The sequence below is a fragment of the Lepidochelys olivacea genome (genome assembly GCF_965140295.1).
Source record: "Lepidochelys olivacea isolate rLepOli2 genome assembly, chromosome: 15".
Classification (NCBI taxonomy): Eukaryota; Metazoa; Chordata; order Testudines; family Cheloniidae; genus Lepidochelys; species Lepidochelys olivacea.
The window spans coordinates 19,061,539-19,086,725 of record NC_140425.1 but is presented as its reverse complement, the minus strand read 5'-3'; the positions used below and the strand labels follow the sequence as shown (position 1 = coordinate 19,086,725).

The following is a 25,187-nucleotide window of genomic DNA, read 5'->3' as shown; positions in this document are numbered from 1 at the left end:
TCTCACTCAGGATCATCTATCTTAATGTCATCAGAATCTACCACGTCTGCATGACAACACTGCCTTCAGGAGAGAAGTTATTTTCTGCTTACAAAACAAAGAAGATTCAGTTTTGAAAGACAAATGCTGAATTAACGATTGGAAGTTCAGTTCTGATTTTGTGACAAAGGAGAAGGCCCCATAAATCACCACCACACAGAACAGTTCACGTTCCTTCATGTCACCAGTCTTGGCACAGAGAAACATGTTCTGAAGGTAGGGAATAACCTCTGGAGGCCATCAAGATGACCAAGTAAAAAAGCCAAACAGGGATACAGCCATGATTTTCTCCACATACTGGAAAGAAAACACACCTATGCAAAACAGATGACAATGCCACACACATAAACACAAGGAGCACTGGTGCGGCCAGTTAGCGATCACCATTTTGCCCAATATGGTCACATCCCTGTTGTGACCCTGGCACCCTCTTATTCACCACTGTCATATCATCAGGATATGTTTTGCACAAAGTATGCCTTGTGAAGTATTATTCTAAAAGTCTTATCCGCTAGACATAAATATCTCATTGGATTATATGTGCTATGTATGTGTTACTGAAACATGTTGTGAGGTTGAAAACACCCAAAAGCAGACTTTCAAGTACAGCAGTAAAAAGTACAAACAACGTTAATGGCTTATTGAGGAAATGCACACAAGCACAAGGATTACCCCAGGAACTGTGTACAACAGAAACCTCTCAGAGATAGCATTACGCAATGTGAACTGTTTCACCCAGGTCACAGCAAAAGAGCTTTCCAGCAAGTGGGAAGAAGACATGAAAGGGGAAATGACATCACAATGGTACCTTGCTCTCCCTACAACACACCTGGAAACACCTGAGGAACAAAGACTGAACTGGGAGAAGTGATGGTCCTAGGCAAAAGGGATTTCTAGCCTGTGTATGAAAACCTGGGATACCCAAGCTGCAAAGCAAAGGCAGCTCGTGCATTAAGAATCTGCCAGCCGGTTTATCACTCAGGGCGAGAATTTGCTAATTCATATCCTATCTATCTACAGTAAAAGCTGTGTTATCCGACCCTGTACCAACCGGAAAGCTCGAAACTGTCATTTCTAATCTTCATAGAAAGTCTGGTTTATAGTCCGGTTGGTGCAGGGCCGGCAGACTCCCTACCTGGCTCCACGTGGATCCCAGGAAGTGGCAACATGTCCCTGCTGCTCCTAGGTGGAGGAACAGCCATGAGGGATTTGGAGTGCAGGAGGGGGTGTGGGACTGGGGGTTGGAGCACAGGAGGAGGTGTGGTGCACAAGCTCTGGGAGGGGGCTCAGGGCAGAGGCTCCCTGCAAGCGGCCACCTGTCCCTGCTGTTCCTAGGCAAAGGCGTGGCTAGGCGGCTCTGCATGCTGCCTCCACAGCTCCTATTGGCTCCTATAGAGCCAGTGCTTGGGGCACAGGCAATGCACAGAGCCACCTATCCTTGCCTCCACCTAGGAACAGCAAGGACAGGTTACCGCTTGTGGGGAGCAGCCTGAGGTGACCGCCCCCTGGATCCAGCACCCCAAAACCCCTCCCATGCCCCAACACCCTGCCCCGAGCCTCCTCCCACACCCAAACTCCCTCCCAGAGCCTGCACCCCCTCCCTCACTCCAACCCCACACCACCTCCTGCACCCAAACTCCCTCCTGTTTAGTTAACTGGAATTTTTCACTTACTGGCACCCCTCATTCCCCCAGCATGCTGCATAAAAAAGCTTTTACTGTAGTATGTTAAACTCAGTTTGCAGTTTTGTTTATTTACTAGGTAATCTGCTTTCATCTGTTCGCTATCACTTATAATCTATCTTTTTGTAGTTAATAAACTTGTTTTATACGTTTTAATCCAAATCAATGTGCGTTTGACTAAGGTGTCTGGGGAAAATCGCAGCTTGGTTACTACAAGTGTGCATGGTCCTCTTCACACTGAGGGAGAGACGGACCAAGTATTAAACCCATATAAGGGCCAGATTTGAGCAGGGCAGGACAGTACTGCTCTGGGGTCCTAGGCTGGTGGTTAGAGAGCCTGCATGTAACTTCACCTGGGTGAGTCTCTACCTCTGTGAATGCTGGTGAAAGTGCAAGCATGGAGGGCTTTGCAGCTTGTCACAGCAGCATAGTGTGAGAGGGAGCCAGGCTGGTGGGTCAGAGAGCTCAGCAGTACTCCAGTTCCAGGTGGCAACCTGGTGGGAATCAGTCACATCCGTCCATGAGTACCATAGTAGGTTATCTGGAAAAAGCAGCAGTAAACTGCACCTTAAATAAGCCCCCCTCAAATAGTGAAACAGCTGCTCCATTTACAGCATGACCCACTTGCTAACGTGGTTTCAATGGGGGGGAGGAGGCAGTGTGGGACCATTTGTAGTTCTGTAGTGTACAGAAAAGAATAAGGAAGGCTTCCATTCACCCCACACTTAAGTATTGGCTTCCTAATATTAACAAAAAAGAGAGAACAAACAAATTGTAAGGCAGCTTTTTGCAAGGTAATTCTTGCCAAGAAAACACCACATCAGAGCCAAAAGACCACCCCCCATATAGTGTTCATGTGAATATGCAGAAGTGATACTTTTTATGAAAATCCCTAAACTATCTAACCGTAACAGAAAGGGAAAAATTCAAAGAAAAAAAACCTAAAAAATAAGTTCAAAGTTCTTTGGCTGGCTAGACATCTCTCACCTGCTGGAGACAGAAATGGAATTGAAAAGGTTCAGCCAGCCAGCCCACCCCTCTTTGGGGGTGGGAAATGATAGCACACAGCATTGCCAGTTTCCTGTCTCCATCTGATGGTAGGAGGACTTGTGCCCACTGCCTGGGTTGGCAAAAGAGGGTTATAGAGGAAATGTTACATAGATGCCATTATACTGGGGCAAGAGAATGGCCGGAGCAGCCATTACTGGGGTGGAAGGTGATCAGGTACAGAATCCTCATTTCCCAGTCAGGAAGGAGTGGCCAGTTGGGGGATCCCCATTAGCTGGGGCCAAGGGAAACCTCATTATTGCTCACATAAACAGATCAGGGCAAGAATCTTCATTGTTTAAAGAAGGAGAGGACTGGGGGAAAGCTTCTCCATTCCTGACCACAGAAGAAACAGTCAGAGAAGAAGAATTAGGAATAAACCTCCACACTGTTCTGGGAATGTATCAAACGGAAATCCACCCCATTAATCCACAATTAGGGATAGAAGAGGTGCAGGGAAGCGCCTTCATCACTCCAGCGAGGCAGAAGAAGAAAGTGTACAAGAAAAATCCTTCCTGTTACCCCAAAGTGAAGGAAGAGAAGTGAAGGTGAGGGGGTGGGAAAGCAGGAGGATGTGCAGGCTTCTCCTCATTACCCCAACGTGAAGGGAATCCGACGGATGGGGAGGGGGGCGCGGAGGAAGTGGGCGGAGTTCTCCTTACATTGTTAAGGCTGAGCCTGTGAATAGGCAAAAGGATATGAAGAGGACTGCCCCGCTCCTCCATCACCTTGCGTGTGAGCGAGCGAGATTCCTCTCATTACACAGAGTAGGGGGACGCGCGCTGAGAGGATGCGCAAGGGCAAATATTTCCCAATCCCCATTTTCCCACTAAGTATGCGCGCGCAGCGAGAGGGGGATCCTCTCCATTCCCGGGGGGGGGGGCGGGGGGGGCCAAGAGAAGTGCATGGGGAGGACTCTTTCCCATCAACCCCCGCGAGCCGGTCAATAGGATGAGCGGGGAAAAATCCTCCATATTACTGGGGGGGGGGGCAGAGAGAACCCCCCCCCCAGGGATATTTGTCGCCATTATCCTGGGGGAGGTCGGGCGCCTCCTCACTGCCCGCGCCAAGGGCAGGGGGGAGGGGACTCGAAAGAAGGAGGTGCAGGTAGGACGGGGCCTCCACACACCCAGGGTGGCTCTGGGGAGGAGGCAGAACAGTCCCCGTTACCTCGCTGTGCTGGGGGGAGGAGGCAGAGGATTGTCCCGCGGGGAGGAGAGGGAAACCCTCCCCATCACCCCGGCCGGGGGACGGCACCAAGCCAGCGGCTGGGCCGCAGGCCCCGCTCCTGCCCACCTTCTTCGACGCGGGAGTCTGTGGGCTCAGCACCCACCTGGGCCATTCCGCGTGTCCCCGCCGCTCCTCTTTCCCGGGCCGGGGGAGTGGGGGGGGGGGTGCCTCGGCCGCCGCCTCCTCACAGGAGCCGCCTCCCCCGCCCAGGCGCCACCATCTTGAAACGCCTGCTTCAACGGGGCTCCTGCTCCCGCGGGCGGGACTATGCGGGCCCTGAACCAATCATACTGGCCTTTCCATCTGCCGGTCACTTCCAGCCTCGCGCTCTATTGGCCGTTTCTCAACCATGTCAGTTCGCTCAGCGAATAGATACACACCTAGGAGACACCCTGCGGAAAAGTGACCAATGGGAGAAGGGTGGAGGCGGGGGAAGAGAGACAGCGAGAGCGGGAGGAAAGGTCTCATTTCAGAACCCAAGCATGGGCAGGGTCCGAAGCCGAGAGGCGCTGGGCCCCCTCTTAAGGCTAGGGGAGAGTGAGGGCAGGAGGCCCTGGGCGATGCCTGTCAGTAGATAGGGGTTGTTTGGCTCGTGTGTTGCCAAGGCAACCATCACCATGGTATCCAAGCACCATCAAAGCCCCAGAGTCCCTTTCAGGGAAATCCCAATGATCTCACCCACTAGGGCAACAAGGACTAATGGGGAGCCTGCTGACAGTGAAGGAGCCGAGCAGTTCACCACAAAAGGTGGCTTCTCTGGATTCTTCTGTACTAAGTGCCCAAAGCCAGCTATGCCCAGGGCCCATGAATTACTAGACACAGTGAATTATTAAGTGTTCACATCACAGGCTTGAAACCCAAAGTCATGCAAATTACAATGTACACTATAGGATAACAGTCCCTGGAAGGCTTGATCCTCTTTCCACTGGAGATTGTGTATTTCTTTGTACATACAGGCCTCTACCCCTGAAATAGTCTGTGAGCTTAGCAACCTCATGTCCAAAACCTCTCTCACGTGGCCTATGCTAACTAGCCTCAGTGTTGGGGCTGTGCACCGACACTTCAACACCCAAGCACAATAGGATTATTCTTTAGAGATCCTGGGGCAGGTCTAACTATCACTATCCAAGAGTTCCCCATACACAAAGGGGAAAAAAATGCTCCCACAAGAGATTTCTCCTTTCCCTGTTTTATCAGCCCTGCTTGTGTTGGTACAGTATTTACTTATGTTACCTCTTTATACTAGATTGTAAAATTCTCTAGTCTGGGAGATATACTTCTGATATTTTATACATCTGTTCTCTGCATCTTATAATTAAAAATAGGCTTGACTCAATCCACATACAAAGCTGGCTTACACGGACGCATGTTTACCCTCCCCTAGTTCTTCTGTTTGTTTTACCTAAAGCTTCTTGTCTTTAATAAATAAATTAGATTATAAATTCCCTACGGCAGGGACTATGTTTCACGCTGTGTTTGTAAAGTACCCAGTAGAACTGGGCCTGAATTTGATTAGGGCCTCAAGGTACAATTACAAAACCAATAATAAATAGGAAGATGCCATACATACCCATTTTATATAAATACTACAATTAGTCAATGGACACTTACTGTTATAGTTCTTCCTCTATTACTTTGAAATTAGGCTTTAAAATATACACCTCACAGTTGCTCATACACAATTATCAAAGTTCAGTAACTTTACCTTGATGTGCAATGTAGGACTGCCAGTTCTGTGATTTGTTACCAGCTCGCAATAATTTTACATATGCAACCTAATTTGACAATGGTGCATCAGAAAGTCATCGCACCACGTTGCAACCTTATGATGCAATGACATTTCATAAGCCTGACTAGTGTTTTTAAGATCCAGGAACATCTGTCAGGCAATTGTTGCAGTCATGGGATAGTCCTGAGGTTCCTAGAAATACTGTTATGAGAGATAACACTTACTTAACATTTCCTTTAGTAGGGGTTTCCACAGGAGTTGGTCTGATTTGATTAAATCACGTCTAATAATGTGGCATTTACGTTGGCAATGTCATACTGTTACATTGGTACTTTACAATGTAGTATAGCAACATGTCAAAACATCATCACCGAGCAATACACACAACCACGACTGCATTGTATGGAGTTCAAAAGTTATTTCAGGACACTTTGTAGTATTGTATTTGCCAGGGTATGGTGTCAGGATAAAAACGAAGATAATTATGGAAATAGTAGGAAGAAGGTATTGCTATAATTTGCTTTCTTTCTGATCCCATGATTATTGGCTCTTGCTCTGATGCGACAGCTCTGTACATGCTGACTTGTGATATCATAGCTTCAACAGCATTAGGTTGGAGCATGGAACTGTCCTGAAGGCACTCTCCCTTCCCCCGCATTTTTCAAAGTTTCTTTTTCAAAAACAAATAAACAAAAATAAAATAACCAAACAAAAACATACAACACAAGAAAGAACTTATTTAACTCCTGATGCACTGGCTTCTGTGGAGTTTTAGGGTATCTATGACATCCTATTATTGATGTCCCTTTAAGCAGGAGCAAGACTGATGAAAGAAGAGGAAAAAATGGTTTTAATGCGCCAGATTCCCCTCTTAGCCTGGTTATTGGGATCAAGTAGATATTATAGGGTAGTTACTGAAATTTAGTTCCTTATCTTTGCAGGCCATCTTTAAAACTGAAGTAAATTTACAATCTATTTATTCATCACATAGGTTTGCACACACAAATTTGTTATTTTAGGGGGGCTCATAAGTGATGGCTTTTATCACTGATTTTAAAAAGCAACCTGAAAGGAGATATTTAACACACGCATTGTAAGAAATACCTATGGCTTTCTAAGACAGTAGGTCATATTTTGACTATTTCAGCCTCAACAGTGTCAAAAAACAGGTAGTTGCATTATTAATTGTAGAATTTATACTGACATGAGAATTTGTAATGAACTATACCCATCATGTTAATAATCTACATAACAGTGCCAATTCACTGACAGAAGAGAAGGAGGCAGTCCTTTGGTGGGTGTATGAGAAAATACAAGTGCTGTGCTTATTGGTATCAGAATGATTGTATGACATCCAGATTATATATATCGTGCAGCCATGTGGAAGAGTTAAAAGTTGCAGAGAAAGTATCACACTTAAATGTTTGCATCTTTTGATACATGGCATTTTCTAGCTCCTTAATAACTATTTTTCTTTTAAAATCCAACAATACGTTACTCAATTTTTATGGGTATAGAGAATTCTGACATCATAAACATTGAATTGTGTAGAATAAGTAGTCTGACCACTGGACTTGGGAGCCTAGAACTTCTTGAATTCTAATCCCAGCTCTGGCTTTCTTTGTTGCCTTAGACAAATAATTTAACTTCTGACTCATAAAAAATTAAAACAGTAATTACTTCACAAAGATGTTGTAAGGATTAATATTTGCAGTGTGCTCTGAAAATGAAAATCATTATTTAAGTGCTAAGTACTATTTAATATATACTACTATTTCTTGATTACACCTCTCTTTTCAGCAGGTTATAATACCATGCTTTTGTGTAGAAATTTGCTATGGGCTGATAGGTAGGGGAGAGAAAGACTGAGGGAAAATATATTTCTAAAATTTTGTAATTTTAGCGTGTTTTTTCTTTTAAAATTATAAACCATAGGGAAGAAAAACAACCAGGAACAGTTTAGCATGCTTGTTTGCATTCCAGTAATAAAAAAATAATAATTTAGAAAAAATAAATATGGCAGGTGGCTGGTTTAATATAGTTTATTTATAAGAACTTTGCACTACATAGCATTTTATAGAAGGATTACAATGTCTTTTATAAACACTAAGCCTCATAAAAGCCTTTGAAGGACATAAGCATCTCCCATTTTACAGGAAATAAAGAAGGAGGTTTACATAAATTAAGTGGCTTGCCCAGGATCACACCACAAATCAGTGTCAGAGCCAGGAAAAGAACTAAGGATTTCTGACTCCAGTCCCCCTCTCTAATCAACAGATTAATTATCTCTGCGCCCTAACATATGGTCCCATCCCATGGAGGGTGGCTGGGAAGGAGAGAGTAAGGAACATGAAGTAGGAATCTCTATTATACTTGGGTTTTAAAAAGTGGCTTGTTCACTCTACAGTAGCTATTTTGTCTCGTGTTTTCTAAGTCTATGTTTACTGAGTTTCTGGAGCATTCAGCCTGACTAGATTAATGAGGGGAAACTAATAGTCTTCTATACCAGATACAAAAGGCACAACATCCATTATGTCACGTAATGGAGCTAAGTGTTGTACAGTAATAAACAAGCTTTTGATTGTAAAAGGAGTCGTCCCCATAAGAGTGGGAAGATGTGTGGCAGGGGCAACGAGTTTTGTACCATGACTCCAAAGCCCTCAAGCAGTGAACACCCACCAACATAGAGAATGAGAAGCCTCCTGAATTCTTAATATGATTTCTCTTTCTGTCTACTTTTATAGATTTTCTTCCCACAGTTGTTCCCTTTGTTACACTAAAATTCTTAAGTCTTCCTCTGGAGAAATAAAAAACTGTTACTGGACCTTAAAACAAGAAAATGCACAAAGTTTTGATTTCAACTCCAGCAAGACAGAAGAAAATGTCCAGTGTTGTGTTTGCATTTCATTAGGAAACAAAGGGGTAAAAAACTTGGTCCACTAACCTGGTTCAGAACAGGACTCATTTTAGCCTGCAGACGTGCAAAGGGACATGTTCATGAGAAAGGTGTGGCCAAAGTTAAAGGGGAGATTAATTCTGCAGAGTTCTGCCTGCCACCTCTGGTGCATCAGGATTATGTTCAATTAATTTGAACGTTGTTACCAAAACAGTGGCTGATGGCATTTTAAAAGTGTAGAGGCTATAATTCTTCTTTGAGTGCTTGCAAATGTGTATTCCATTATGGTGTGCATGTGCCCAGCACACCAAAGCCTGAGAACTTTGCTTAGCAGTATCTTTTAGGGCACCGTTGACACCATCTGGCCTTTAGAACCCTTCCTATGGCTATTTAAGGGCAGTGCTACACCTATCCCCTTCAGTTCATTCTCACTGCCTGTGACTTGAGTTGGAGCATTCTGTTTAGTATTTACCTCATGCTTTTGTTGTTAACTTGGAGTTTTCTCACCCTTTTTTTTTTTGCCTAAGGTAGTAGTACCTTAGCGTTTGTACCAAATACAAGGGTTTATGACCTAAAATCTTAAATCTGTCCTCAAAAGCTAAAACAGAATCATAGAAATGTAGGACTGGAAGGAACCTCAGCAGGTCATCTATCCAGTCTCCTGCACTGAGGCAGGACTAAGTATTATGTAGACCATCCCTGACAAGTGTTTAACCTGTTCTTAAAAACCTCCAATGACTGAGATTCTACAACCTCCCTAGGTAATTTGTTCATTGCTTAACTACCCTTACAGTTAAGCAGTTTTTCTCTATCTTAAATCTCCCTTGCTGCAATTTAAGAAAATTATTTCTTGTCCTGTCCTCAGTAGTTAAGGAGAACAATTTATCACCCTCCTCTTTATAACAATCTTTTATGTACTTTAAAATTTATGTCCCCCTCTGTCTTCTTTTCTCCAGATTAAACAAGCCCAGTTTTTTCAATCTTTCCTTACATCTCTTGTCTTCTAAATGACCTTCAATAATTTTTGCTGCTCTTCTCTGGACTTACTCCAATTTGTCCACATCTTTCCTGAAGTGTGGTGCCCAGCACAGGACAAAATACTCCAGTTGAGGCCTTACAGTGCTGAGTAGAGTGAAAGAATTACTTCTCATGTCTTGCTTACAACATTTCTGCTCAGACATCCCACTGTGATGTTCACTTTCCTTGCAACAGTATTATACTGTTGACCCCTATTTAGTTTGTGATCCACTATAACCCCCAGATCCTTTTCAGCGGTACTCCTATTTAGGAAGTCATTTCCCATTTTGTATTTATGCAATTAATTATTCCTTCCACAGTGTAGTATTTTGCATTTATCCTTACTGAATTTCATCCTATTTAATCCAGACCATTTCTCCAGTTTATCTAGATCATTTTGAATTTTAATCCTGTCCTCCAAAGCACTTGCAACCCTCCCCAGCATGGTATCACCTGCAAACTTTGTACATGTACTCTCTGACACATTAGCCACATCATTTATGAAAATATTGAATAGAACCAGACTCAGGACAGATCCCTGCAGGACCCCATTCAATATACCCTTCCAGCTCAATTGTGTGATGTTTGTGTATTGTGACAAAGTTCGTCCTCTACCTTGGTGGGTCCTGGGCTCATTGGCGGATTTGCTCGCCTCAGAGATTCATGCCAGCCCTCAGTTTGGCCACTTTTGTGGCTCAGATCTGCTGTTTTACTCAGATAACCTCATCACCAGCCAGCCTGGGGAAAAGAAAGGAGAACAATCCCCGCTGTCTCTGCTGATCCACCATGTGGGTCAGGGAACAGCCCAGAGACCTTCCCCTCTGGTGGGACCCACAGTCCAGGTCAACTCCTCCTGTGTCTGACCAGGAGTTGGGAGGAACCCAGGCCCGCCCTCTACTCCGGGTTCCAGCCCAGGGCCCTGTGGAATGCAGCTGTCTAGAGTGCCTCCTGGAACAGCTGTGCGACAGCTACAACTCCCTGGGCTACTTCCCCATGACCTCCTCTCAACACCTTCTTTATCCTCACCACAGGATCTTCCTCCTGATGTCTGATAATGCTTGTACTCCTCAGTCCTCTAGCAGTACACCTTCCCTTCTCACTCTTGGCTCCTCGCGCCTCTTGCTCCCAGCTCCTTGCACACATGCCACAAACTGAAGTGAGGTCCTTTTTAAACTCGGGTGCCCTGATTAGCCAGCCTGTCCTAACTGATTCTAGCAGTTTCTTCTTAATTGGTTCCAGGTGTCCTAGTTAGCCTGCCTGCCTTAATTGGTTCCAGCAAGTTCCTGCTTGCTCTGGAACTGCCCATTACCTTACCCAGGTAAGATCTGCTTAATCTGGGACTAATATATCTGCCTTCTAAACACTCTCCTGTAACCATCTGGCCTGACCCTGTCACAGTATATATAGTAAAACTAATCGATTATGAAATATAGAGGACTAGCTCCAGTAGTGACTTCTGTAAGTATTACTAAACACATCACACTTACCTAACACTTCCAAAAGAGGAAAAATAAATCTAGGCTCGGGATTGTCTGAAACTGGCCACTAACCTGCATGAAGACTAAACTGTTGCATGCCTACAGGCCAGATATTAATATGAATAAGTAACTGAGGAGTTACATAAATGCCTTAGATGGACAAGTGTTTTCAGGATCTAGGACACCAGCTCAACTACAGACCAGGTTAGGAGAAAATGAAAGTTGTTGTCACCTGATGACTTTAAGATGACCTAATTGAAATGCATTAGGTGGGTTCAGGTCAGTTCCCAATGAAAAGGCACCTGTATAAGTATTATTACCCTCACAAAAAATACCACCAGAACTGGAAGCCTCAGAAGAGGGGCCAAGGGGCTGTGCAGAGGGAGATTCCTTTGAGGTTGTTGCTACAGATCAGGAGACCCTGTAGTGAAGCTTGTACCACTGTACCTGTAATGGACAGTAAACAGAGCATTTCATTCTCCAGGACTGCCAATTTGTCACCGTTTATGAGCAGTAAATTCACATGAAAATTACGTTTATGGACTTCTGGAAGCCAGATTCAAAATTTCTCAAACACCCAAGCCCTTTACCACTAAATCCCTGACCCTTCAAACTGCTCAGTGCACACACAGGGATCCACCAACATGGAGCAGCTTGCTTTCAGGATCAGGGTTTAAGGATGTAACATCAGGAAATTTAATTAACAGTTAGCTCTGGCAAAACTCAGTTCCTAATGCCACAGAGCTCATCATATGCAGGGCATGGGAGTGGTGGGTAGAAACAAATCACTTTATAACATCCACTCACAATTCAGCATAACACTGCATTAAAAAAAAAGTCAAGGCAATAATGACTCCAGATTACTCTGTCCTCCAATTCTCCCACCCACAATACATCCCAAGAAAACTAGCCTTAAAAAATCAGGAGTTACAGGCTTGCTAATAAAGTTGGCAAGACTGCATTTTATCAGATTGAGAATTAGGTGGAGCTAGTGCCTTTTTCTTATCTACAGTAGTGTACTATCAGTGTGCAACAGCACAATCCCATCTGAATGGCGGTGAAACCATATATTGCAAGACTGATTTTGCTCAATCCAGGCTCTATACTGAACATAGAGTTCTCCCTATTCATGTAGGAATTCTTGTTTTGTTAAACTATAATTACTTCCAACAAATCAATTACTTTGATTTCTTACCTTAACTTTTCAAACATTTAAAATAACAAACTGATGCTAGCTACATAAAGCCATTAAAATAGGTTTAGTATCTGTGTACATTTTACAAAATAATTTTTCTGTGAAGTTAAAAAGAACATAGGCCAGATCATCAGCTAGTATAAATGATGTAGTACGACTGAAGCCCACTGAGCTACATCAGCTTACACCAGCTGCATATCCGGCCTAATATTTAAAAACAAACTGTCTTGATTGTGTTATTGAATCAGAAAGAATTTTTTAAAGTCTAGTTTAATGTTTACCATTTGTGCAGTTTGTAATGAACAACAATTACACATCAGTTTGCTTGGACAATGAAAGACAAGTCAGTTCTGGAATATTTTCTAGTCAGATTCTCTTTTTTGGTTCTTGTGCCCTGACACAATGCTGCAATAGCAGCAGGGGAATTTTCATCCTAAACTGCATCTGTGGTGTAGGGTCTGTGCTCCTAAATCCCTAGGTGGCCAGGTATGACTGTTGTGATCCAAAATCGATTGACATCAACAAGAGTCTGTCCATTGACTTCAATGGGCATCAGATTAGGTTCCAAGTAGAAATCTCAGGAAAACCTTAACTAGCACCACCATAATACACAGATTGCCTAGCTATATTTTGGATCATATCTTAAGATAGTGCATGCCAGTAGTATCTGGCTTCCGAAGAGCAGAGAATAGGAATGAGTATGAAGTTGATCCACTTCTAGAAAGCTTTGTGGGGAAATCCAAATTCTTGTCCTTGTGGTTTTTTTGCTTCCCAGGCCAACAAGAGCTACCAGGCACGTGCAAACAGCATTCACAGGCAGTGAGAGAGTGAGAAAATAGAGTCTGACATAATCTGAAAGGCTCTAGAGGAAGTGAGAGATCTTCATGGAGGGATGTCAAAGAACCCTGGCAAAAACCAATTCTAGCCTTCAGCCATCCAATCCTGGCATTGGAGGCAAGCTGCATATACAGACATGAGACACCACATCTGTGGGGTTGCTGTCTGGAACAAGTCACTTTTTTCTTCTTCTTTTTTTTAAGGATGGAAAATGTCAAAATATAATCCATGTCCAGGATGAAATCCTAACCCCACTGAAATCAATTACAAAACTCCCACTGATTTCAATAGGGTGAGGACTTCATCCCCAGCATACTAGGTGCAGAAGGTCACATGTGCCAGCAAAATGTAAATATTCAATAGCTAGAAACTGCTGGTATGTTCAGAGGGAGGGGCACGAGAAGTCAAAGCTGTTTGGAAGGGAGATGGGGAAGGCAAATGTATCTTTGCCCCCATCAGATTGTATTTTACAATTCAAGTCCCAAATACCTTTGAAGGCCAATATCCTTCAGCAAAAACAAATAACGTAAAACACACTACTGCTCTCCTTATCTGGCCTCCACAAGTAACCATCTCTGTCAGCTGTGGAAAGTCCATGCCCCATGGAAAGAGATGTCAGGGAGACTCCACGGCCATGCTTAGGTCAGTCCTCTAATGTCAAACAAAGTTCACTGATTGCTACAGAAGATAATCAGAGTAGACACATCCTTTGTCTCTGTGCTAGAGGAGAATTACTAATGTTGCATGTGGCACCCCCTCTGGTTTCAATTTTAGGGCAACTTGGACTGTGTTGCTGTGGAGCTATGCTGTCCACAGAAGCTCTGAAGGTCTAGCAAAAGTGGACCCTATTTTTTTCACTGGAAAACATCCACCTATAACATGACTGACTTTAATGTTTATTTCAGTTAACAGAATTAAAAACGGCATACCTCAAATTAATATGCATTCAGAGTTATTTGGAGGAAGAAAGATAGTTCTGTGGCTACAGCACTGGGATGCAACACTGGAGATCTGATTTTCTGGCTCTGCCCTGCACTTCTAGTGTGACCTGGGGCAAGTCATTAACAAAGAAGAAAAAGGGGGTTATAGAAAATAGATCTTGTCTAACTTGACTCAGTTCTTTGAGTGATAGAAATAATAGTCTTGATGCAACAGATCTGTGTAAGGCATTTAACTCTATACTGCACAACTACATCAACATTGCACATATTAAATGGATTAAAAACTGACTGATAGGATCTCAAAATGTAACTGGCAGATCATCATCATATAGGTGTGTTTCTAGTGGGGTCCCACCTAGATCAGTTCTTGGCCCAACACTATGTAATATTTTTATCAACGACCTGGAATAAAACAGAATAATTACTGATAAAGTTTGCAGATGACACAAAGGTTGGAGACGTGGTAAATAATGAGGACAGGTCACTGATTCAGAGCAATCTGGATTACCTGGGAAATGGCACAAACAATATGATTTAAATATAGCAAAATGTAAGGTCAGACGTCTAGCAACAAAGAATGTAGGCCATATGTACAGGATGGGGAATCCTATCCTGTAAAGCAGGGGCTCTGAAAAAGACTTGGAGGTCATGATGGATAGTCAGATGAACATGAGCTCCCAGTGTGATGCTGTGGCCAAAAAGGCTCCCGCAATCCTTAGATGTATAAGCGGGGAATGTCAAGTAGGAGGAGTGGCTATATTACCTCTGCATTTGCAATGGGTGCAACTGGTGCTGGAACACTGACCAGTTCTGGTGTTACCACAATTCAAGAAGGATGTTGAAAAAAGTTGGGGAGGGTTCAGAAAAGAGCCATGAGAACAATTAAAGTATTGGAGAACATGCTGTATAGTGAGAGACTCAAGGCGCTCAATCGGTTTAGTTTATCGAAGAGAAGATTACGGGGTGATTTGATCACAGTTTAGAAGTACCTACATGGGAAACAAATATTTGATAATAAAGGGCTCTGTAGTCCGGCACACAGAGGTATAACAGGAACCAATGGTTAGAAGTTGAAGTCAGACAAATTCAGACTAGAAATAAGGCATAATTTTTTTAAGTGAGAGTAATTAGCCATCAGAACAACTTACTAAGGGTTGTGGTGGATTCTTCTTCACTGGAAATCTTTAAATCAGGATTGGATTTTTTTCACTTGAAGCAGGAATTAATTCAGGGAAGTCCTATGCCTTGCTATTATGTAGGAAGTCAAACTAAATGGTCATCAGTCCCTTTCTGCCCTTAAAAATCTTGGAATCATAAACAGTTATTCAGTGGCTTTTAAATTGGTGGTCTTGATTAATTTCGTAATGATGCCCAAATCACACAAAACTTGTCAATTATTGGAGACTCTGCTCAGATCATTAAAGCAGCCAATTTTGAAGTCAGCAAACACACTGCATTAGAGATGTGGTCAGCCAGAGTGGGGGTCCCGGCAGGTTAGGGCTGAGCCTATGGTGGTGCTGCTGTATAGCAACAGCAGCTCTTCCTTGTACTTGATAAAAATAGGCTAATTTCCAGTGCTTCAAATCCAGCAACCCTTAAATACACTACATTCACCTATGGGAATAAAAGAGAAAGTATTTAAACTATTTCCATGAGGGAAAGAATACCAGTCTTAATAATACTTTGCTTTATATAGGTCCTTTCATCTCAACAGATCAAAGCACTTTTCAAAAGTGGATAAACATTATCTCCATTTTTACAGATGCATAAATTCAAGCACAAAGGACAACAATCCTCCTCACCAGTTAGCGGCTGTTCCATTTCCTCACGTCTCTGACATAAGCAGTTTTTCAAACGTAAAAGAAAGACTTAATAATTTAAAACTAATCGCTTCTCAAGAGCTGGAGCTGTTACATTCCATTAATAACCACATATTGGTATCTTATCTCTAAGTCCAAGGCCAAGTTTGCACTACAAACTTTGCCAGCAAAGCTATGTTAGTCAGGGGCGTAAAGATGTGTAATTCCCTGATCCACATAGATGTGCCAGCAAAAGCCCCTAGTGTAGAAAGTTACATGGGACAAATTGCACTGGTACTGATATAGTTTATTTTGCTTTGTGGGGACTGGAATAAGCTGTATCAGCAAAAATGCAATATAACTAGGAAGCGCTTTGGCAGTATAGTATAGTAGCAAAATGCGTCTCGTGTAGACCTGTTTACTGTTGAATGGTCACCAGAAGAAAAACTTTTGCAGTTACTTGGCATATTTAAAACTCCATTCGTTTACTACGGTTGCCTTAAACCTTTGTTTTGCGATGGCATCAGTCACGCTCCAAGTAGGCTGCACTGTGGAATTTTTTCAGAACAAAAAATCACTCGATTAGCTGTTCAGATGTTTGTGTTCTGTTTTGTTTTTACTGCCTCTCAAGCGCTACATTATTTCAAGACTATGAAAAATCAAAATGATTAACAGCACATGTAGTGAATCAGTATGGTGGGAAATTTACTTGATTTAAATGCATATCAAAAAGGAGACGACACAAACGTGGATCCATGTGTTGTCCCAGTGATGCACACAGCATGGTATCCATCGACTACACATACTCCGTTTGGTTGCCACGTTAAAAATATGCTTGGGAAAGAACCCTGTAAACAGGAGCCAGTAAACACACTTGCTTTACTGGTCCCACTTTCTTGTTCCTCCTCCTCCTCCTCTCCCTGTCCCAATACTGGAAAGGGCAACAAACAACATCGGGCTGGATCACAGACTGTGAGCCTTTCTGGGATCCTAAAAAGTCAGGCTTGTTGTGTGTAGCTAAGGGAATTTTAGTAACCAGGGTTCACATTTGTACGTGTAAAGCGTCTGTTCCATGGGGAGGAAGAGGTAGGTGGAGACATTCATGAGCAAGTGCAAAATCATAACCATCTTAAAGGGATTTAGAGTCGTGAAGAGAATTTCATCTGATGGATGGGGAGGAGTCTATTAAGGCAGAGCTTTCTTTTGAAGAGGTTTTAAAGAAATTAAAGGAAGCGCAAGAGATGGATAACAACTTGGAGAATTTTAATAGCTTATGCCTGCCCTTGTCTTCAGTGGTGCCTGCCTTTCCTTCCTGCACCTTAAAAAAAAAAAAAAAAAAAAAAGCTTATCTTCAGAAGTCAGTGGTCTGAAGTGAGCTCTTCTGTGTCTCAGTCCCATTTCCAACAGGCAAGTGGTCACATCAAAAACAAACTCACCACAGCTAGCTTCCTTGCTCATAGGCTTAGCAGAGAGGCCAGGAATTCAATGGGTTCATGGGCACTGAATGATCCTCTCCTTGTTAGAGTTGGTGCCCCAAGACTGGGATTTGGGTGCACCAGGGTAGAGAAGCTTCCACTGCTGTGGCGGTCTGTGCTGTACCTGTTTTCATGGACAGAGGACCTTGGTCTCCAGACCTATGAATCCAGCACCTTTCATAAGCCCCCCCCCTTTTTTTTGCTTTTGTTAACGTAGTGTCATCTTACTGCTTCTGGATGGCTCCAAATCATGCTTCTCTAAGCTTTCCTCTGTATTCCCAGAAGGCCAAGCTCTCTCACCATAGCAACTAGAAAAATCATGCTGTAATGGAACCTGCCCATGAAATTTGTAGCTTATGGAAAAATTTGAAAAAACACAGAATCATAGAATATCAGGGGTGGAAGGGACCTCAGGAGGTCATCTAGTCCAACCCCCTGCTCAAAGCAGGACCAATCCCCAATTTTTGCCCCAGATCCTAAATGGCCCCCTCAAGGATTGAACTCACAACGCTGGCTCAAACCACTGAGCTATCCCTCCCCATACTGCAGAGAAAAAAAATTCAGAGGTATCCGTTGAAACGGAGTATGTGATCATACATGTGGGGCTTGCAAACATCTGGTATGAATAAGTCTAAACTGCTGTTTGCTCTTGCCAGTATAGAACTTTATGCACTTAAGCTCCAAAAAAGGACTATGTAGACAGCAGGCTTTGAAAGCACCTCCCCATGTATTTTTAATCAGTCTTTTGGGGCCAGATCCAAATCCTATTGAAGTTAATGAGAGTCTTTACATTGCCTTCAGTAACAGTCAGATTGGATCAGGGTCCTTTATAACTAATCTCTTTTGCATGGTAACAAAATCATGTTGTCTTAAGAGTTTACCTGCTGCCATTGCCCATTCTATATCTGAAGTTGTCCTCATCAGAATATGACAATTATTTTTAGAGTGATTAAATATAGTATAAATTGCAGGGAACCAAATCATGCCCCCTCCTCCATAAGTACAGAGGGCTTGACCTGCACTGCAATTGGTATGGTTCCACTGAAGAGCAGGAAGGTATTCATTCAAATCAACGTATTCAGTAAAATGGATCAGAAATCTCCCAAGAAAAGCCTCTCTAGCGTTACTCCAGCATTTCTGCTGCTGCCGGAAGTTGCCTGTAAATGCTCTCAAAAATGTAGAGAGGCACAAGGGCAAGTGACTCATATTTTCAAACTGCATACCACTTAGCCATATCGTGTAGATCTGGGTAGCCTGGAAAAGTCTCATTATGTACGTGAAGTTTGGAGATAGAAAGGGGAGTGGGACAACAAGTTGCAGAAGGAAGTAGTAGTAATATTGTGTGATGGGTGAGCCCTTTGTCTCCTTCCTAAATATTTTCATTATGTCTCGTTATAGTACATGTTGGGCTTAAGTTTACAAAACACAAAGCTGGAGGACATGACTTTCAAAAGGATACTGACAAATTCAGTATACCTCTAGAATTCTCATACCCCACAAAAAAGTTAAAAGTGCCAATGAACCACTTTTAGGGGACCCAACAATATTAGTCAACGAAAAACGATACAACTATTTTCGAAGTGATGCTTCCATCTCCCTTAAGTGTCAGCTGATACTAGAAAGTCATCTCAAGATCAAATAAAATTTCCAAAGATTGTTTTCTTCCTAAAAGAAGAGACTAGATTTCTGCAATACTTCTGTAATAAAACTAAAACAATATAAAAACCTCCCAAAGCATTCCTAAAAGCTTGTTTGGTATTCTGAAAGAGTGATGGTCTGCTTCTGGAAAGCATGCACAAGTCATCTAGGGGATAATAATGTTTTTTTCTGAAGAACAGTATGGAAGGAAGAGCTATTAGGATGCTGTAAAAAGTTAGATAGTCATTGAAAGGATGGCAATTTTTCCTGAATGTCAGATGTAGGATGAAGGGGTGAACTTTTCTTGTGCCTTGACTTGAGGATAACCTCCCATCACCACCCCACCAATACACAAAGTGGGAAAATAATCCCAAATTTACAGTGATTTTTAAAAGCACAAATTTCTGAATCTGGGACCTCCTATTGCATAGTGGGTAATGCTCTCAATTATTCTACATTATAGCACTGTATCACCAGAAAAGTCACTATAAGCGTAGATGGTAACACAGATCCAGTCTATTATCTAATTTATCTTAATGAACCCCAGCAGAAGCAATCAATGCATGTTTATAATCTGATCAAGTTACTGGCCAAGAGTTGGCTCACTGCCTATAAAGGCTAGCATGTCAGGTGAGATACCACTTAAAGCATTTCCTCTATCACAAGAGACAAGCTTGTAAGACGCTTTATTATGCTAACAGACATGTTGCCTTTTCAGATGTCACACACAGAGCAAGCGTATAAGCTTTTATGAATAGCCTCAGATTCAGGAAAGCATTCCTATTCAGGAGGCCATTTAAGCATGTGCTAAACTTTAAGCCAAGTTCAATTTATTTTTTTGGACTTAGTAGCTGTACTTCTTGATGACTATTCAGCATCAGACCCATGCTTTACAACATACACATTCTTTGCAGGCATTACATAATTCTTACCGAGCTCTAGGGATCTTTTTGACATAACTGGTGCAGAACTCCAACCTCTACTGAAAATGAAAATGTCATTAGTAATTATGTACCATTCCAGACGTAAACTAGTTATATCTTAAATCATTTAATTGATGACAATATTCTTGTACATATACTGTAAACAAGTAGGCATCACTATTTAAATGACATTGTGATTAGCAGCTGTTTGTATGAAGATATCACTACAGTGCTACCAAGTATCCCTGTTCTAGCCAAGATATTCTAGAGTTACTCTCCATCTGTCTTGTCATATGACCAGTGCATTTCCACTTGAGCTTCTGCAACATCTTTAGAACATCTTTCAACATAATGATTTTTCTTCATCATATTTGTTCTGTCTATGCAGAATCAACTGTATTTCCCCCTGCTTCATTCCTCAGACTTTTGAGCTATTCTTTTCCATTTATCATGCCACTACAAACATGTCAAAGCCTTTATGTGAACCAGCAAGGGATATTGCTTTTTACTATTTTGTATGGTCTCCCATTCTTCTTAACCGGTTCAAGTTCTTGTCTATCCACTGTAACCTTCACTTTTTCTATGTTTGCTGTAAATTATTTTTTTCCAATATCCATACACCATAACCTCCGTGGTCAGTCTTTTGATCTTGAGCTTTAAAGGCATGAGAAGATTTTAGGACTCTAATCAGATCTTGCTTTTTCATTCAGTTTCTAAAGTTCTTCTCCAGGCAGGATGTACCAGACAGATAGTATCTCTTTCATTTTAGCTTTTTGCTTTCCTTGTTAAGCTTAAATATTGCAGCATGATTCACACAGATGAGTTGTGTAGTTCTCATAATTTGTTCTTCTGCTTCCTCTTCAGTTGATTACAATACAGATTCTGTTCCCACCGAGTCTAGAGCCTTTCATGAGCCCTCAAAATCCATCAACAAGATGTCTCTGTGGAAAATAAAGCAGATGAAGAATTATCCAGTGTTTTGTTACTTGAATCTGATGTGGAAGTAATTTCTAGCAGTTAATATTCTGTATAAATAAGGATATTTGTTAAACCAGAGACGCAATATTTATTGTTTAAATTGTTTAGCTAAATTTCAAGTTTAAGATGCTTAAACTTTCCTATTTACTCCCTAGATATTTCAAGGACTCTCTTGTTTTGAGACCTTGGTAAATATTGTTTTGTGCCATTGTAAATGAGAATTTACGTCTCTTTAGGATATCGTCTCAATATTTGGTTATTGATGTATTTCACTTGCAATAATGAATAATTTAAAAAGCCATACACAATGGATTATACTCAGACATCTACAATACTATCTAATCTTCTGAAGACAAGATTGCATGTGTCTTTGATGGTATAACTATTATCTGTTTAAGATTTAGAGCTATTCCATCTTCAGCTTGGTTTCTTGCTCTTCATTAGTGGAAAGAGGAAAGGGACCTGGCATCCTAGCAACCAACAGCCCCATGGGACATCCAGGAACTACTGTTATTGCTTTTTCCTATTTGTTGCTTTTGCATCTTTGGGAATGATGAGCTACTACCTGCTTGTCCGAAACCTGAAGCACCCATAGCACCTTTCATCTAAGTTTATATTACACCAACACTTTAAGGCCCCAAGTCTTGGCAGCGTCTCTTCATGACCAAAAACATTTTGTATGGGACTCTTCAAAACCCAGCTATGCTACTCCAATGTTAGCCCTGCATTAGCTGAAGCAACCAAGCAACCTGAGGTGCAAAATAAAGGACTGATGCACAAGTGAGACCAGATTCGTGAACCACCCCAAGTTTTCTGCATGGTAGTGCAAAGTACCAGTTGCAGGAAGAGTGGATCTGATCCAACATTCCTCTGTGGGTGGGATTGGGGGAGGAGGAGTTGGTAACAAATATTTTAGATCCGTTAATAAGGTGTTTCTCAAACATCCTTTACAATTTACTCAAGTGCCTTGATAGTTGGTCAAATAATGCTTCTTGATTGCATGTTAGTCATGGGTTTATCTGGGAATTCAGTGTCTCCTTGTAACATGCCACCACATTGACCAAAATTAGGACAATTTTGTCTTAATAGTTAGTCTTCTCAGAGCAACCTCTGCTAGTCTCACAACACTGCTGGATAGCTCCACCCATTTCATCTTACAGGCAAGAATAAGCAAGTTTATTCTCTTTTGTCAGCAGTTCCTACCACTTTATGAGTTTGCTTGGCACATTTTGATTGGGTCCAATTCTCCTCTGTTATTTGACTGAAATCAGTGGAGTTAGACTGATGTAAGATATCATAGAATCAGGTGTCAAATCTGCATCTGTTGCTCAAAGCCATATATTGTGTCTCACTATCAAGAAGTATCAGGTTATCTTGCTTGAGTGGTCACAGACAAGAGACAGGTAGAAGAGCAAGCCTCTAAGACCTTTGCTTTTAGGACTTCATGAAGGCAGAACCAGGAAAGTGAAACCTGAAGGTGATCATGTACACCACATCTTCAATAAAAGCAGAGAAAACCTAGCAAAGGATTGTGCTGTACATATGTTAGTTACATTAAGAGAGGCAGGACCCACAAACAGAATCATTGCCTTTCTGGGGAACCTGTGTGCAGGGCATCTGTTTTAGGGACAGAAGTCAATCTTTTGAGATTACATAATTTGTGACAAGTGCAACTAGTGAATCTCTTATGATCTAGCTAAAACCATTCAGGTCACCAATCTTGTTCCCCAGGGAATCTAGGATTGGGAAACAAAGAGTACAGAAAACTCATTTCATGTAGGTCTTCACCTTTGTCAACTGAACCTGTTCTCCAATATTATCTAGGTCCTTATGGCCCTAGATATGCCCTTCTTCTGAGTTGGACTGTGAGGACGATGAAGATGAGAGGAGTAAATCCTCAGAGGAAGGCAAGTGCCAGGTTCTCTCAGATTTTTGACCTCCATCTTAAATCTTTTTTCTTGGCCCTTGTTTGGGAGATGACTAAACAGATAGCATAAGAGAAAGGAGGAAGGGAAAAACCATAAGCAGCTTTAACTTTGGGGTGGCCTAGAAAGGTTTCCACACCCTGTTTTTGGGATCCGGAGCGGAGAGGAAAATAAATGCTAACTTCACAGATGTATGATCTTCTTCAGGATGTATTCACCATATATTTTTTCCACTGTTAGTATGCATGCACCCAAGTTTGGATTCTTTTAGCCAGCAGTGTCCATTGGGGCCATGCTTACATCTTGATTGTCCTTGTGCCTCTCACCTGAAGGTATAACGGGCAGCATGACCCCCCCCCCCCCCGAAACATTCCTCAGCTCCTTTGTCAATGGAGAATCCAAATGGTACAGGCCTCCATAGTAGCAAGAAAGGAGGGGGGTCATGGAATAATATAAGGGACACACATCAAGAAGAACCACAATTGCTGTAAAGGTAAGTAGCCATTTCTTCTTCACAGCTCAGACCCACAAGCAATAACCTGATCACAGGAGACAGGTGTTAGGAGCCTATCTGAACAGTGATTGTAAAACTGCTCTGCCAAAATGAGCATCAGATTTTGATGCTTTTACTATGGAGTAATGGTGAGTAAGTATACATCAAACCCCAAATTGCTGTCCTATATATTTCCACAGTGGAAAATTTCTCAGATGTTGAGTAAGTTGCTTGAGCCCCGGTGAAGTGGGCTATAACCCTCAATGATTGGTCTAAGTTAGCTATTTCATAACATAATTTAATACATGTAGAAATCCAATTAGGTACTCTCACTGTTGACATAACCTGACTTTTCACCCCATCTGCATTAGCTACAAATACCTGTGGGGACACTTTAAAAGGAATAGTCTTATTAAGATAGAAGGATAGCATCCATTCTTAACTATATGTTAGATGTGAAGTTTAGCTTACCCTTTCTTGGAATGTGGCTTTGGAAAGAAGACAGGCAGGTGTATTACTTGGTTGAGATGGAAGTCCGACTACCTTTGGGAAAAACTTTGGGTGAGGCCTCAAGGTTACCATGTCTTCATGAAATACAGCATATAGAGATCCCTCCATGACAGCTTATATTTCTCCCACCCACTGCTACTAGAAAGGCTATTTTAATGGATAGGTGGAAAAGGGGACTGGTAGCTAAGGGCTCAAAGGGAAGACCCATCAATACTGTCAGCACTAAGTTGAATTCTCAAGGAGGACAAGCCTCTTTGATTGGGGGATGTACCCGCAGAAGACTCTTCAGGAACTTAGCTACTCTAGGGTGGGAGGACATTGAATGACCTCGCATAGGAAGATGGAAAGCTGAAATGACTGCTAGAGGGACCCTTACAAAGCTCATGGATGGTCCTGAATTCTTTAAGGACGAAGGGCATTCTAGTATATCAAGTATTTGAGTTACAGATGAGGATAAACTGAAGTTGCTGAGCCCAGACAGTGAATCTCTTTCATTCGAAAGAGTAAGCTAGCCTTATAAAATCTTTTCTAATGTGGATAAGAACATTCTGTACCTCCAAAGAGTGGATCCTCTCTACTGTCAACCAGCCAGCATCCATGCTGTGAGGTGCACATGGAGAATCTGTCCCTTCCTTCAGAATATCACATCTGGCTGAAGAGGTAACGGGACTGCATGTCGAATGGAGAGATTTATCAGGTCCGAGAACCAGAACTGCCTTTGCCAAGCTAGTGCCAATATAATGATCTTGGCAGAGTCCCGAGTTTTCTGATTACTCTTGGAATTAGCAGAAACAGAGTATACACACAGGTTAGACCCCTAGCCCAGGGCATCAGCAACACATCTGACAGATTCAAGTGACATTTTTTGTTTTCTCCCATTGAACAGGTCTGTAGAGGGTTGACCTCATATGATGAATATGTCCCGTTTGACGGTGTCCTTCACTGACCATTCGTTGGCATTTGTAAACTACCTGCAGAGGTAGTCTGCCAGAACGTTCTGCAAGCCTGGTAAGTGAAGTGCTTCTCAAGTAAATGCACAGCTTCTTGACAAGGGGGGTGGATCTTCCTCTGCCTTGCCTATTGATCTAAAACATTGCTGAGGTGTTGTCCATCATGATCCGAATCATTAGACCTCTTAGAATTGGGAGGAATGCTGTGACAGTTTTCCTGAGGAATCCATAGGGCTTGCGTGTGAAGACTGTCGAGACTGGAGGCGTCTTTCTCCAAAGTCTTTGATAGGTATGGTGGAGAGAAGAGAACTCCTTTGTATACTTTTAGAGGACACTTTCACCAAGACTTCTGGGGGCCATGCTCCTTCATGTCTAGATTATGTCTGTTGGACTGATATACAAATT

The 25,187-nt window shown here is 42.3% G+C and overlaps 1 protein-coding gene and 1 long non-coding RNA gene across 4 annotated transcripts in view; one reads left to right on the top strand and one right to left on the bottom strand.

The window, feature by feature from the left end:
- The window catches only part of DGCR8 (DGCR8 microprocessor complex subunit), a 47,660-nt gene extending 43,420 nt beyond the window's left edge, over positions 1–4,240 (bottom strand). The window contains exon 1 of one of the 3 annotated variants that reach the window (XM_084649161.1): positions 4,102–4,240. The gene's annotated coding sequence lies outside the window, so the exon portion shown is untranslated. Of the gene's footprint in view, positions 1–4,064 lie in introns of all 3 variants that reach the window. The other 2 variants (XM_084649160.1, XM_084649159.1) reach the window with 2 other exon arrangements.
- The window catches only part of LOC311531627, a 31,458-nt gene continuing 10,062 nt past the window's right edge, over positions 3,792–25,187 (top strand). Inside the window, exons 1-2 of the long non-coding RNA XR_014714253.1 lie at positions 3,792–3,875; positions 24,719–24,840. This is a non-coding gene — a long non-coding RNA (uncharacterized lncRNA). The remainder of the gene's footprint in view (positions 3,876–24,718; positions 24,841–25,187) is intronic.